The 12,310-nt window shown below is 51.3% G+C and overlaps 1 pseudogene; it reads right to left on the reverse strand.

Moving 5' to 3' along the window:
* Positions 1 to 6,368: 6,368 nt before the first annotated feature.
* On the reverse strand, positions 6,369 to 7,940 carry LOC136302454 (uncharacterized; annotated as a pseudogene).
* Between the last annotated feature and the right edge of the window lie 4,370 nt (positions 7,941 to 12,310).

A 12,310-nucleotide genomic window follows, 5' to 3' on the forward strand; every position in this document is an offset into this window, starting at 1 on the left:
TTTCTTGTGGTGTTTTAACAGTGGAACATGGTGCCCAAGATGGAGGATGGAAACAAGCTGTCTGTAGCCCTTGTAAATCTCTTCTTTCCCTTTGCTCACAGCTGATGACTCTTGGCTGACAGGGACAAGCTGTAGTCTCTGACTGCTTTGTTCTTTTTGACTCGAGGTGAAACTGTTGACATCTGGCCAGGCAGCCTGCAAAGGCCTCCTGCAAATGACTGAGGAGGAGGAGCCCCAGGATCGGTGTGAGCCACAGGAACTGCCTCCACCAGAAGTGCTGCCGGTTGAGCATGACCTGAACAGGGTGGAGGACAAGAGCACTCCGTGGGAGGAGGTAGAACATTTCAACAAGGAGCTGCAAGTGTGTCTGCAGCCCTTGGAGGGGGAAAAGAGCCCTTGGGAGGAGGTGGAATGGTCCTTGTGGCAGTCCTCCTTCAGAAGATCCCTAAAAATGGAACATAAATCTGACCATGAACTCCAGTAAAACCAGCCTTTGGCTTTGGCCCATCCAGTCAAAGGGAAGTGGACGTGCAAAAAATCCATTTGAAGAGCCCTGCGTGTGGCAGACTGACAGCATCTTCCTAAGGGCTGGCATTTGGAATGGCATCTCAGGGTCATCTCTGCCAGCCACCTTTCTAAGCCAAACTCATTTCTTCTCCCAGATCAACACAGGCTCTTGCACCAAACCAGCTGCAGCAGGAGCATTGTGTCAAGGAGCCTTAGCTCCCCAAGCTGAGACGGTGATCCCGGGCAGTCGGTTCATCTCCTGTGCTGACACAGCTGCTGCTCAGCAACAGCAGATCGAGGAGGACTCCCTGGAGCTACTGAGTACGTCTTGTGTATTTGTTGTCTGGAGGATAGCGTATTGTGTGCACGTGGCAGCGTCGCTGGACCAAATGTTCCTCCTCAGTTTGATATCACAGGGACATTTAGGATTCCCCAGAGGAACTTCTGGAGAAAATCAGTCTCTGCTGGCCATTTTTGCTTCAGAGCTGTCTCTGGTTGTTTTGTTGTTGTTACCCAGGCGACCACAAAGTGTTCAGAGCCCCAGCAATGGGGCTGCCTTTTGTGCCTCCTGGTAGCTGGGATCTCTGCTTGAAAGTCAGCATCTCTAATTTTGTTTTCCTCAGGGACATTTTTGAGCACGGAAAATCCCATGACAAAATAGATCAAAGTCAAAAATATCGGCAGCGGGGGAGTCCAACCACAAAACCATGGGCCAGGTGTTTTCCTGGTAGAATATCTATCAAGTCTGAAGTCAGGCAAGCTGCAAAAATGTTCAGACACTGAGGCTAGACTGTCCCATCTCTCAGTCCCAGTCAGAATTTGTAAGCGTGGCCAGAAGGCATTGTCAAATTGTCAAATGGTCACACTGCCAAGGTCTTGCCTGCAGTAGGCAACAAGACCTGGTAGATCTCCTGGTCTCTCAAGTGTGGGACAGCGGTGTGTTAATTTCCTCTGCATTTTTGTATAGCTATAATCAGTTGGCCACATGTACAGAGGGAGAAGAATTGTGCTTGTCTGAAAGAGAAACCTACCTCCTATCAAAGCTTTCTTTCCAAGAGTTTGCTGAAGGAAATACTCCATGGTCGGGATTAGAACTGCATAATTTAGAGACTGAAACCCGAGAAGAAAGAAGAAACTCTCTTTCTGAGCTGAGGCAGTCATCCTCAATGCTTCAGGCCCAGTGGCCATGCACTTGAGAGCAAAATGCCTCATCTGCCTTCTGACAGAGCCCTTCTACATCCTGCAGGTTTTAGGCATTTCCAGCAGAGATCTCCAGTCTGGGCTGGCTTGCACTCCAAGATCTAAACGCTTTCTCCTTTCTTTGTGGCTCTTTTGTTTCTCAGACTTTTGGAGAGGTTTGTAAAGCACTCAACACTGCCACAGGAGGAGAGGTAAATGCCAACAGCCCCCACAGACTCTGCTGCTCTCAGGGGCTTTCCTCTCCAGTGTCAGCTGTGGCTGCAGCTTTGGGTAGAGCTGTGTTGAAAAGACACAAGTAGCACAGACTTGTGGCAGCCTGCAAATTGCATTTGGGACAGTCTTTGTCCTTCTCAGGTGCCAGAAGGAAGGCAAGGAGGGTAGTGATTCCTTTCACAGAAGGACTCGCTCACTTGCTGAATTGCTAAAACAAAGGTGGTGCCTCCTCGAGCATCTCCCTGCTCTTTAGGGCTACAGCTTGAGTCCCGAATTTTCATTTCTGGCTGCCAGCAAATACATCTGAATGATACTTGTGGGAGCTCAGTACCTCTGAACGACAGAACCGATAGGATTTCTGCAGAAGCCATTTCATATTTACATTACACTATGTTTATAGATTGTAAGACCACTGTTCACACCTTCATGCCTTTCTTGATTGGTTCGTCTGCTTTGTTGGCTCAGCACACGTGCCTTAGGCAATTTGATTGGCCATAATTCCGAGCCTTCATGACATCTAGCTCATTCTTTTTGTCCTGGTATTCAATTTCCCAGGCTCCTTTTTAGACCAGTTTGTTTCTCTGTGTCCTTGATATATTCCCAAAGAGCTGCTACTTGTAACTAATATCTCTAGGTGGTAGTTGGGCTTGAGCACTTTGTATTCCAAGTTATGCAGATACATTGCTGCAGATACATTGCTACAGTTAGTGGAAGCTCCTCAGCCACCTGCAGTGCTGATGGCTCTCTCTTCTGCTGGAGAAGAGGCCAAAGAGGAGCAAAATGAGCAAAGTTACCACAACCCGACAGCTGTGGTGACAGCAGACTCAGATTTTCCTGAGATAGTAAATGCCAATTCTGCAGGGTGCTGTCTTTAGTGCAAGGCAGAGGTGCAAGTTTCTGCCCAGCCAGCACATGCTGCTGCTGGCTAAGGATGCTGAGTGCTGCAATCCTGCCAGGACCTAGCATTTGCCCCAGCCAGTGACAGCTGGGAAATGGGCTTTGATCTGCCATGTTGAGGCACCAAAGGGCTGGTGCTCCAGGTGAGCATCTGGCTCAGTGAAGCTCTATGTCTTGGCTTCTGCAGTGCTCTAGCCCAAGGGTGCATGGGCTCCTTCTGGAGGTCACAAAGTTTTCTTTGTTTGTTTTCCCATTTGGGACCTGTATTTGGCTTGTGGAAGTGTTCTGCATTTTTCTCGAGTCGTTCTTCACTTCCACAGAGACATCAGGCTTTTGATAAGTCTCAGCTATTCCTTCTGTCCTCCATAACCAAAGCTGTGCCATACCACAGGTGGTGCCTTCAAAGTGACTCCAGTTCCAGCATAGACCTCTCATCTTCCAGACGACTCCTTCCCCAACATGCCCAGCAACACCAACCCCAGCTCAACACCCTGCCAAGACCCGCAGCTGTCCCCATCCCTCCGCAGAGCTTTCCCACCCCCTGGTTCCCTGCACGTGCTGTGGGATGGCACTCAGGAGGATGTGCTCCAAGGCCGTCCCCGGCAGCAAGCTCAGGCTGCCAGGCCTACGGTTCCTGGATCATCCTTCCTACCCACCCTTCCCGTGCTCGGCTGTTCCCTTTGCGCTCAGCTCGGACTTGTCCGCTTAAGCAAGACTGCTGGTAAAGGATGGAGGGCAGCCTGGCAAGCTCCTTCTCCAGCTCCCTCTTTACTCTCGGGGGAGGTAGAACATGCCACAGGAAAGCAAGCAGTGCCAAAAGACTTGGGCCAGCATCAGGCACATTTAGGAATGAAACAAGGCCTTTGTTTGATGTAAGGAAGCACAGGCAATTGACAGAAGGAAAGAGAACTTAGCACACATATCCAGGAGTACTTAGCACCAGTTAACATAAGAAAAACCTGGAAGCCTAACTTGGCAAGAGAGTGACTTGACAAAAAGCTTTAGACATAGCCTTGGGGAAGACCTAAGGGTAGCTACAGAATCAGCCCTGTGCAGGGAAGGGGTGAGGAAGATGAGCTGCTTTGGTGCGCTGAGACTCCTCCTGGCCAGCAGATGGACATTAGCTTCAAGTCTAGGATTCTGATGCAATGTGTTTCTTTCTAAGCCCCTGCCTATGGAATCACCTCAGCAGTCTAAAGACAGAAGGTATTTTTGATAGAATTCCTACAGAAAGCCACTGCAATTTGGACGTGGCAAAGAAGCCTTGTGGTGGGGTGCAGAGCCCTAACCTCCTGCCAATCAAAGAGCTTTTGGTGGACAATGCATTTGTCTGCTGATTTCTTTGAATTCTAGAGACCTCTCAGGACTGCTCTATCCTGAGGGAACGCCCTTGGCCTTGACCTGTAGGCACCCGCGCAAGCTTCAAATCAGCTCCCTCAGCTTCCAGGACCTCTCTTGGCCGGCATCCTGACGGGGATGCAGGACTGCTGCGAGGCACTGCTGGGACCCAGCAGGACAGGACCGGCTGTCTCGTGTCCACGTAGCAGCACCCCCTGACACAGCCGGGGTCATCCTGAAAGCAGACAATGCTCACGTGTCTGCGGAGAGGGCCAAGGAGTGCTGGGCTCCTCTCAGGGTGTCTCAGCTGAGCCTGCTCCACAAAACGCCCCCATTTGAAGGCCTGCTAATGCCCAGCTGCCAGAAATGCCTGCCTTGTTCTCTCCAAGATGCACAGGAAGAGCCAGTGAGCAGGGCGCCTTGGGAGGCAAACCTTTCAAGCCTTTTCTGAGGCCACAGACACCCCAAGATAAGCCAAGACTCTCCGTGCCGCCTGGCCCACACAGCCCAGCTCGGTGCCGGCCCTCTGGGCCACAGCAGCTTCCAGCAAGCAAGAGGCGAATGCATATTGCCAAGAGTTGAAACACAGCAGACAGGTAAGATGTGAGAGGGGTGTGCGCGAAGGCCTTTGAATTCACAGCTCTCAAAGACAGCTTTGGGGCTGGCAGCTGGACAGAGATGCTCCTGGTCACACCTGTGTCCAAACGGGGGGGAACACACCCTGCTGCAGGTGCTGGCCTTGGTCTCCGCAAGTCCAGGTGGATTCCAAACCTGCTCTTCAAAGCCTTCTCCCTTCCCTTGTCCATCTGCCGAGTGCAATGGGCCTCAAGGACTGAAAGGACCACAGAGAGCCAAAGGGGGACAGTTGCTCCTACAGCACCGGGAGCTCCTAGGAAAGCGCTTTCCTTCAGCAGCAAGCCCCTTTCCCCCAGAGGCGTTTCCCCAAATGTGTACCTTTCCTGGGGAACACCAACACATTCTTAAGAAACCCTGGCAAGGCTGAATTCCTTCTGGTGCTTTCTGGACAGGCGCTCCAGCTCTAGCTGGGATTTCACCCAGTGTGGTTCCAGGTGGAGGTTCGCACATGCAGCCCCAGGCCCTCTACAAACACAAGCTGCCTGCTGCCTCTTCACCTGCCTCGACGCCTGCCTGCGCTCACAGCAGCAAAACCAGGCTCTTCCCGGCCAGAGACCAGAGCCCTGTTCCCGCAGGATGCTCTTGCCAGCACCTTCCAGGACACTCTGCGGTGCATGCAGCACTTTTCATGCCCGCTCTCCACAGCCTTTGGAACACAGAGCACAGCCTGGCTGGCACTGCCATCAGCACACCCCAAACACAGGCGGAGGAAGGAGAAGCAGGGGCTGCTTTGTGGCCATGCCCAGGAGAGACTGGAAGGCTGCCCTCCCTCTGCTCTCACTTGCTTGGCTTTCTGACAGGCTCTGAGGCAGGGGCTGCGATTCCTCCGCTCTGGGCACCGGAACCGCAGCCGGGATCCCGGCACTGCCTGACGGCACTCGGGCCATTGGCTCGGTCACGTGTCCGAGTCTCGGCCACCGTGCTGCTGCTGCTTCACTTGCCCTAAGGCACACCCAAAGCTCCCTGTTAAGGCCTGATGGTCTCTGCTTCTGCCCTCTCCCTGACCCTGTGCAGCGATGGAGCACTGCTGTGCTTTCAGGAAGCTATTCTTGAAAGCTTCCAGCATTCCAAGCTCCTTTGCCCTCTGTAGATGCTTGCCATGGAATCCCTCACCGCTGGGTTCAGAGCATACTCAGGTTGGCTCTTCCAAAATCCAGGAGCTTCAGGCTGCTCAGTAAGACCTTAAACTCCACAGTGTTGTGGAACTGGACCTTCAGCACAGGCACCTTTCCAGCCTGACGCGGCCTCGCTCTTCTGTGTCTCTGCACAAAACACGGCGCGGAAGAGGACGGCAGCAGGGGCCTGTATGTGCCAGGGCTCAGGTTTTTACGCCGCTTCAGCTCCACAGAGATGCAAGTAAAGTGAAGAAGCCAAAGTGTTTATTAATGAAAGGCGAAGCAAAGGGATGAGCTGGGAGGGAATAAGGGGGGATGGGCAGGGTTTGAGGGCTGGAGGGAGGGAGCTGTCAGCAGGGAGGGAGAAGGCAGGAGCTATGGGAGCTCCCCACAGGCTGAGCTGTGCCCGGCATCAGCCGTGCCTGGAGTGACGCTGAGCGATGTTCTCTTCACTGGCTCCTGCTACTGTTCTTTGGACACTGGTTCTCTGAATCCAGCAGATGGCCTTAGTTCTGCAGATGTTTGTCCAAAAATTGCTTGGTTTTCCAAGTTAGTGGAGGATGGGCTGTCGTCTTTGCAGAGAGGAGATGCGCTGGGTTGTCGGTTTGATGGTTCCAATACAATATGTTTGCGACAGAGCCAATTAGAAATTATTTTAGCCAATTTCTCATATGGCAATTTATCCATTACTTCTCGTGGCACTCCCCTTTTCAGTCCTAGCCACCACCGTTGCTGCCAGTTGGAAATTTGTTTTCCCTTTTCTGATTTTTCATTAGGAGAGGCAACGTGCCTGACTCCTCTGGGTTTTTCTTGTTTGTCCTCTGAGTACTTCACTGGTCCATATTTTCTACTGTGACTTATTAACTTCTCTGCTACCTCACTCCATGTCTAAAGTTTATGACTGCTGTTATATTGTGTGCTTGGAGTTGTAAAAGTTGAGGAGTCAGTGGAGTCAGTGGAACCAGTTCGATCTCTTGTATGGCCAAGAAATCTTTCAAGACTATCTACCAGAGAGATAGATGCTCTTGTTTATTGAAGAAGAATTGCAGTTGGTTTAAGAGATTCTGGCAAACCTCGAATTAGGGGGGTCATGATCTCAGGTTTGGCAGGCTGTTGCATTGGTGACTCATAGCCAGAGATTAATTTCCTTTCATGCATCATTTGCAAGCATGCAGCTTTGTGTATGTTTTCTAGGAGTTGGTCTGGAGTGCCGACTATTGCCAGAGGGTCACCCCTCTCAAGGGGGTTTAACCCCCCTGCCCAGTAAGCTGCACGCTGTGTCAGGGACCATGGAGCACGTGTATTTCCTGTTGTTAAGAAAACTCCATGTCCCCAATACCCACTTGCTTCTTGTTCACTTAATTGAATTTGGTCACCCCCAGTAAGGGAAACTCTAAACACATACTCCGTCTCTTATTCACTTGGGAGGCGGGAGTATTCTTTCTTTAATTTAGCTAATTCAGTGGCCGTGTATGGTATTTCTTTGGTGGTTATGTGGGGATCATGATCCTCTTCATTTATAGAATTATATTCTGTTTTGATGAGAGGTCTCAAGTTGGAGCAACAGTGTTCCCCACAATTTTACATGTGTTCTAATTCTTTCTGAGGGTAGATTTGTTTAATGTTGCATGTCTCCTTTCTTTCTATTTCTGTGGGTGAATCTGCAGATTTTAAGTTTTTACTTCGCCCTTCTGCAAGGGAAGTCTGCAGCAAATAATTCTTTCTTTCCTGTTCTAATTGTGTTTGCAAAGCTTCTACCAAATTTTGCAGGGATTCTATCACTGCTTTTTCTTCACTTACCCATTTAAAACGGGTTGCTATGGCTGCCGAGAGACAGGCCCCCAAAACTGAGCAAAGAATGGTTTTATTTCTGCCCAGTTTATATCTAGCATCATGTTGTAAAGGATATATTCTATTCACTATGCTTTCAAAATTAAACCAATTATTCTGTGCCCACCTTTCTCCATCTGGAGAAGATCTAGCACCATGTTTCGGTAACAAAGCATAAAATGCATTCTTATCTTTTTCAGTCATTTTGTGAAGGGACCAAAACCACTCTCAGGAAGGTATTCTTAAAGTTACACCAAAAGCACAGCTAAAACTGTGTTTCCCTTCGCTTCCCTGGAATGGGCGAGGAGACCAAAACTGCCTGGGAGGTTCACCTTAGTTACAAATAGTTGTCTCCTCAACTACACCAAGCAGCCCAAAACACACAAAAAACCATAACTACAGTCCCATCTTTTGCACAATGAGATCTTTTTGTGAAATCCTGATGACAGGGAGTGCTATTCGCCTGGGCGTATAGAGTTTGTGGGAATTTTCCCTCGCCCCCCTTGCTTTCTAACAGCGCTCACCAAAGTGGCGTGCTAGGTGTGGCTGAGACGAGGGTCCTTTCCCTGTTACAAACTATATAAAACCCGCAATCCCTCTGTCCATCAAGATCCTGTCCGTGACGCCAATTTAATGTCAGGGTCCGCAAATATATGCAGGGAACCTGATGGTTTGTTTTAAGGATCTCAAGGCGCAAAAGACAGAGCAGGGGACAACTCAGTTTACTCAATCAAAAATGCACCTTTATTTAGTGCCAACAAATGCAATAGTGGAGATTTGAAGGGAAATAAAGGATAGCGAGAAAAGAGAAAGAGGAGGTGGGTTATAGCTACCAACGGAGAGACGAAATCCTCGTGGTCCGGCCAATAGATCCGTCTTCTTCTGTGGGGAGATCTCAAAGTCTGTGGTTAACTCAGGGGTCCTTATAGTCCTCTCCGAAGCGACAGGCAGTTGGCCAAACAGGTGGGGGAAATCAGTACAGTGTGTTCGTTTTGAGAACTCAGAACAGGTCAGCCGTCAGCAGGTACAGTGTCAACCAGTACAAGTCAGCAGGCGCAGTCACTTCACCGTGACTTGCCCATTGTTTCTGCTCAGGTTCTGATGTTCCGATAGAAATGCGTGCTGCGGTTTTTCCATCAAACACACCGGCAGGCAGCACTTGGTCAACATCCCACCTCAGCCAGGCCAGAACTCATGTGCTGAGATTTTAAAGTCGCTTTTAGAGGTTTCAGTCTCTGTCGTTGACGATGGTCGTGAGGCAGATGAGGGATCTTTGGATTGTCTCTTACACATGGGGCCCTGCAGTGTCACAAGGGCCCTTTGGTTCCATGATGCCCTACAGTGTCACAACGGTGGCCTTGGTCCAATGGGGCCCCAAAGTGACACAATGGCCACTTGGTTCCATGAGACCTTGTAGGATCACAATGATCTCCTTGGCTCTGCAGTGTCACAATTGGACTCCTGGTTAAAGGAGACCCCAAAGTGTCACAATGGATCCTTGTTGCCATAAAGTCTCACTGTGTCACCATATTCTCATCAGTTCAATCAGGCCCCACAGTGTCCCAATGGTCTACTTGGCTCAGCAGTTTTTAAATGGCCTTGGTTCCATGAGGCCAAGCTGTGCCACACAGGCCCTTGGTTACACAAGACCCCACTATGCCACAAGGATCCCCTTTGCTTTCATAACACCCAAAAGTGTCATAATGGCCCCTTTGTTCTCGGAGGCCCCTCAATGTCACAATGGACCACTTGGTTTCCTTGGCCTCCCCTGTGTCACAAGGGTTCCTTTATTCCATGAGCCCTTGTAGTGCCACACTGCTCTCCTTGGTTCCATGAGGGCCTGAAGTGTCACAATGTCCCATTGTTTCTATGGGGCCCTAGAGTGTCACAATGGCCCCTTGGTTCCGCAGTATCGCAAAGGACACTTATGGTTCCTTGAGGCCCCAAAGTGTCACAGTGGCCCCTTGTTTCCATGGGGACCCCAGTGTCATAAGGGTCTCCTTGGTTCCACAGTGTGACAATGCACCCTTGGTTACAGGAAGCCCTGCAGTGTCACAATGGACATTTGCAAGGCTGGAACTGCTTTGGAGCCAGGCTGAGAGAGCTGGAGCTGTTCAGCCTGGGTGTGAGAAGGCTCCAGGGAGACATTGGAGTCCATTCCAGCACCTAAAGGGGCTTTGAGAGAGCTGGAGAGGGACTTTGAACAAAGTGACAGGAAAAGAGGGAATGGCCTTCAGAGTGACAGGACAACAGGGAATGGCCATGAGGGGAAGGACGGCAGGTTTAGATAGGATATTGGGAAGAAATTCTTCCCAGTGAGGGTGGAGAGGCCCTGGCACAGGTTACCCAGAGAGGCTGCAGACTCCCCACCTCTGGCCGTGTTCAAGGCCAGGTTGCATGGAGCCATCTGGTCCAGTGGAAGGTGTCCCTGTCCATGGCAGGAGATTGGAACTGGATGATCTTTAGGATTCCAACCCAGGCCATTCCATGATCCTAGATTTGCCCCTCCTGCTCTCATTTAGCAGCAGGTTGACATGTTCCTTTTGCAGCCATTTCCTGCAAATACAGCAGCAGAATTAACATTGCTCTGGATGTTCCTGCAGCCTCTATCAGCTCCAGCTGAGCTTTGGCTTTCCTAAACGCATGAACACACGCTCAGGTCAGATCTCTGAATTCTTCTCATATAGCTTGCCCTCACTTCCACCTCCTGGTCGTTGTGTTCTGGCTCATCCCTGTCATTTGTCCCTGAGGCAGCACAGCCCCCCTGCCCAGCACAGGCCCCACATCCCCCTCAGCAGACACGGCACAGCACAGCACAGGGTGTGTTTTGGGTGGGCAAATGTTCGCCACCAGAGTGTCCACAGCAGACCTCAGTGTCCAGTTCCAACACCCACATCCCATGCCAGGGTTCACAGAGAGCCCTGCCCTGGGGACTTCCAAGGGCTGAGTGAGGAGGGAGCCTGGGCAGGGCTGATGCTGCCCCTACACCAGTGCTGAAATCAGCAGGAGGAAGGAGATAACCACAGAACAAATAGACCAATAAACTGGGGTGAGTGCCCAGGTGTGCCAGTGGCTGATGGAAGAGGCTGGAGGGATGGTCAAAGCCCTGGGGCACCTTCTCACACTGGCCATGCCACCAAGGCCACAGACCAACCTCCTCAGTGCTGCACCTGCCAGTGTGAGATCCCTGCCAGGGGACTGGCACAGCTCCACACACCTGCTGGAACGTGTCCTGGCCCTGCAGAGTCACACAGCTCAGCTGACATGGGTGGGTTTTATCTCCTGGACACTTCCCAGTCTAGCCCAGCTTCTGCCCAACTCTTCCCACCTCCCCTGCCCTCAACCCAGCCCAGCCAAATCTGGGTAAACCACATGGCAGTGCCTGCTCTGGGCTGCTCCAGCACTGGGTGCACTCACCCCACAGCCCTGGCCCCCTTGAAAGGCTCAGCAGCTGCTGATGGGTGGAGAGGGAGATCAGGCTCCAGATCAGCCCTAGTGCTGGAGGATGAGAGACTCAGTGATGCTCCAGTAGTCAAACCTGTTCAAATACTTTCCTCAGAACCTCCTTGAGATGAGAGGTGTCCACCAGAGGCCAAGGCCAGCCAGGGCGCTCTGTCCTGCCAGCTTTTTTCTCAGAGAACCCTTGCATATAGGGAATTTTTCAGGGGGAGTATTAATTTTGCCCATGACCACCTGGAAAGACAGATGGTTCTCCATAGGAAGGAAAGCACTGAGGCACAGTACTCCAGAGGCACTGATGAGAGGCAGCCCTCAACATTACAAAATCAGCTGGACCTGTCAGGTGGCCCTTGGGATGCCAAACCAGCCAGATCTGTTCCATGTTCTCTTTGTTCCATGAGGCCCTGTAGTGTCACAATGTTCCCCTTGCCTCTGAGGTGTCACATTGGCCCCTTGCTGCCATGAGGCCCAGCAGGGTCACAGTCGGTTCTGTGGGGTCCTGCAGTGTCACCATGGTCTCCATGATTCCATGTGGCCTTGCAGTGTCACAATGGTCTCCATGGATCCACAGTGCCCTGCAGGATCACAATGGTTCACCTTTGGTTCCACCAGGCTTTGTAATGCAACAACGGCCTCTTGGTTCCACAAAGCCCTGCTGCTTCACAGTGGCCCCTTGGTCCCATGGGGCCCAGCAGTGCCACAATGATCCCATTGGTTCCATGAGACCCTGAGGTGTCACAATGGTCCCTGTGATCCATGAGGCCCTGGAGTGTCACCATAGTCTCCACTGCAAGGAAAGCACAGAGCCCCAGTGCTTCAGGGGCTGATGAACGGCAGCCACCAGAGGCCACAGCCAGCCAGAGCTCTCTGTCCTGGCAGCTTTCATCTGGGAACAATGGAATAAATATCTTGGATTCTGTACCTTGGATATATGGAATTTTAGGGGCAGAATCTTTATTTCAGCCATAAGCACCTGCATGAGAAGGGCAGTACATTCCCATAGGAAGGAAAGCACAGAGCCCCAGTGTTTCAGGGGCACATGAGAAGGGACCCCCAACATGCCAAGGTCAATTTAGTCAGGCCAAGTCAACGAGACCTGTTCCCTGTTGTCTTGG

This window comes from Chamaea fasciata, unplaced genomic scaffold (assembly GCF_029207755.1).
Source record: "Chamaea fasciata isolate MVZ Bird 193981 ecotype frontalis unplaced genomic scaffold, bChaFas1.0.hap1 SCAF_29, whole genome shotgun sequence".
NCBI lineage: Eukaryota > Metazoa > Chordata > Aves > Passeriformes > Sylviidae > Chamaea > Chamaea fasciata.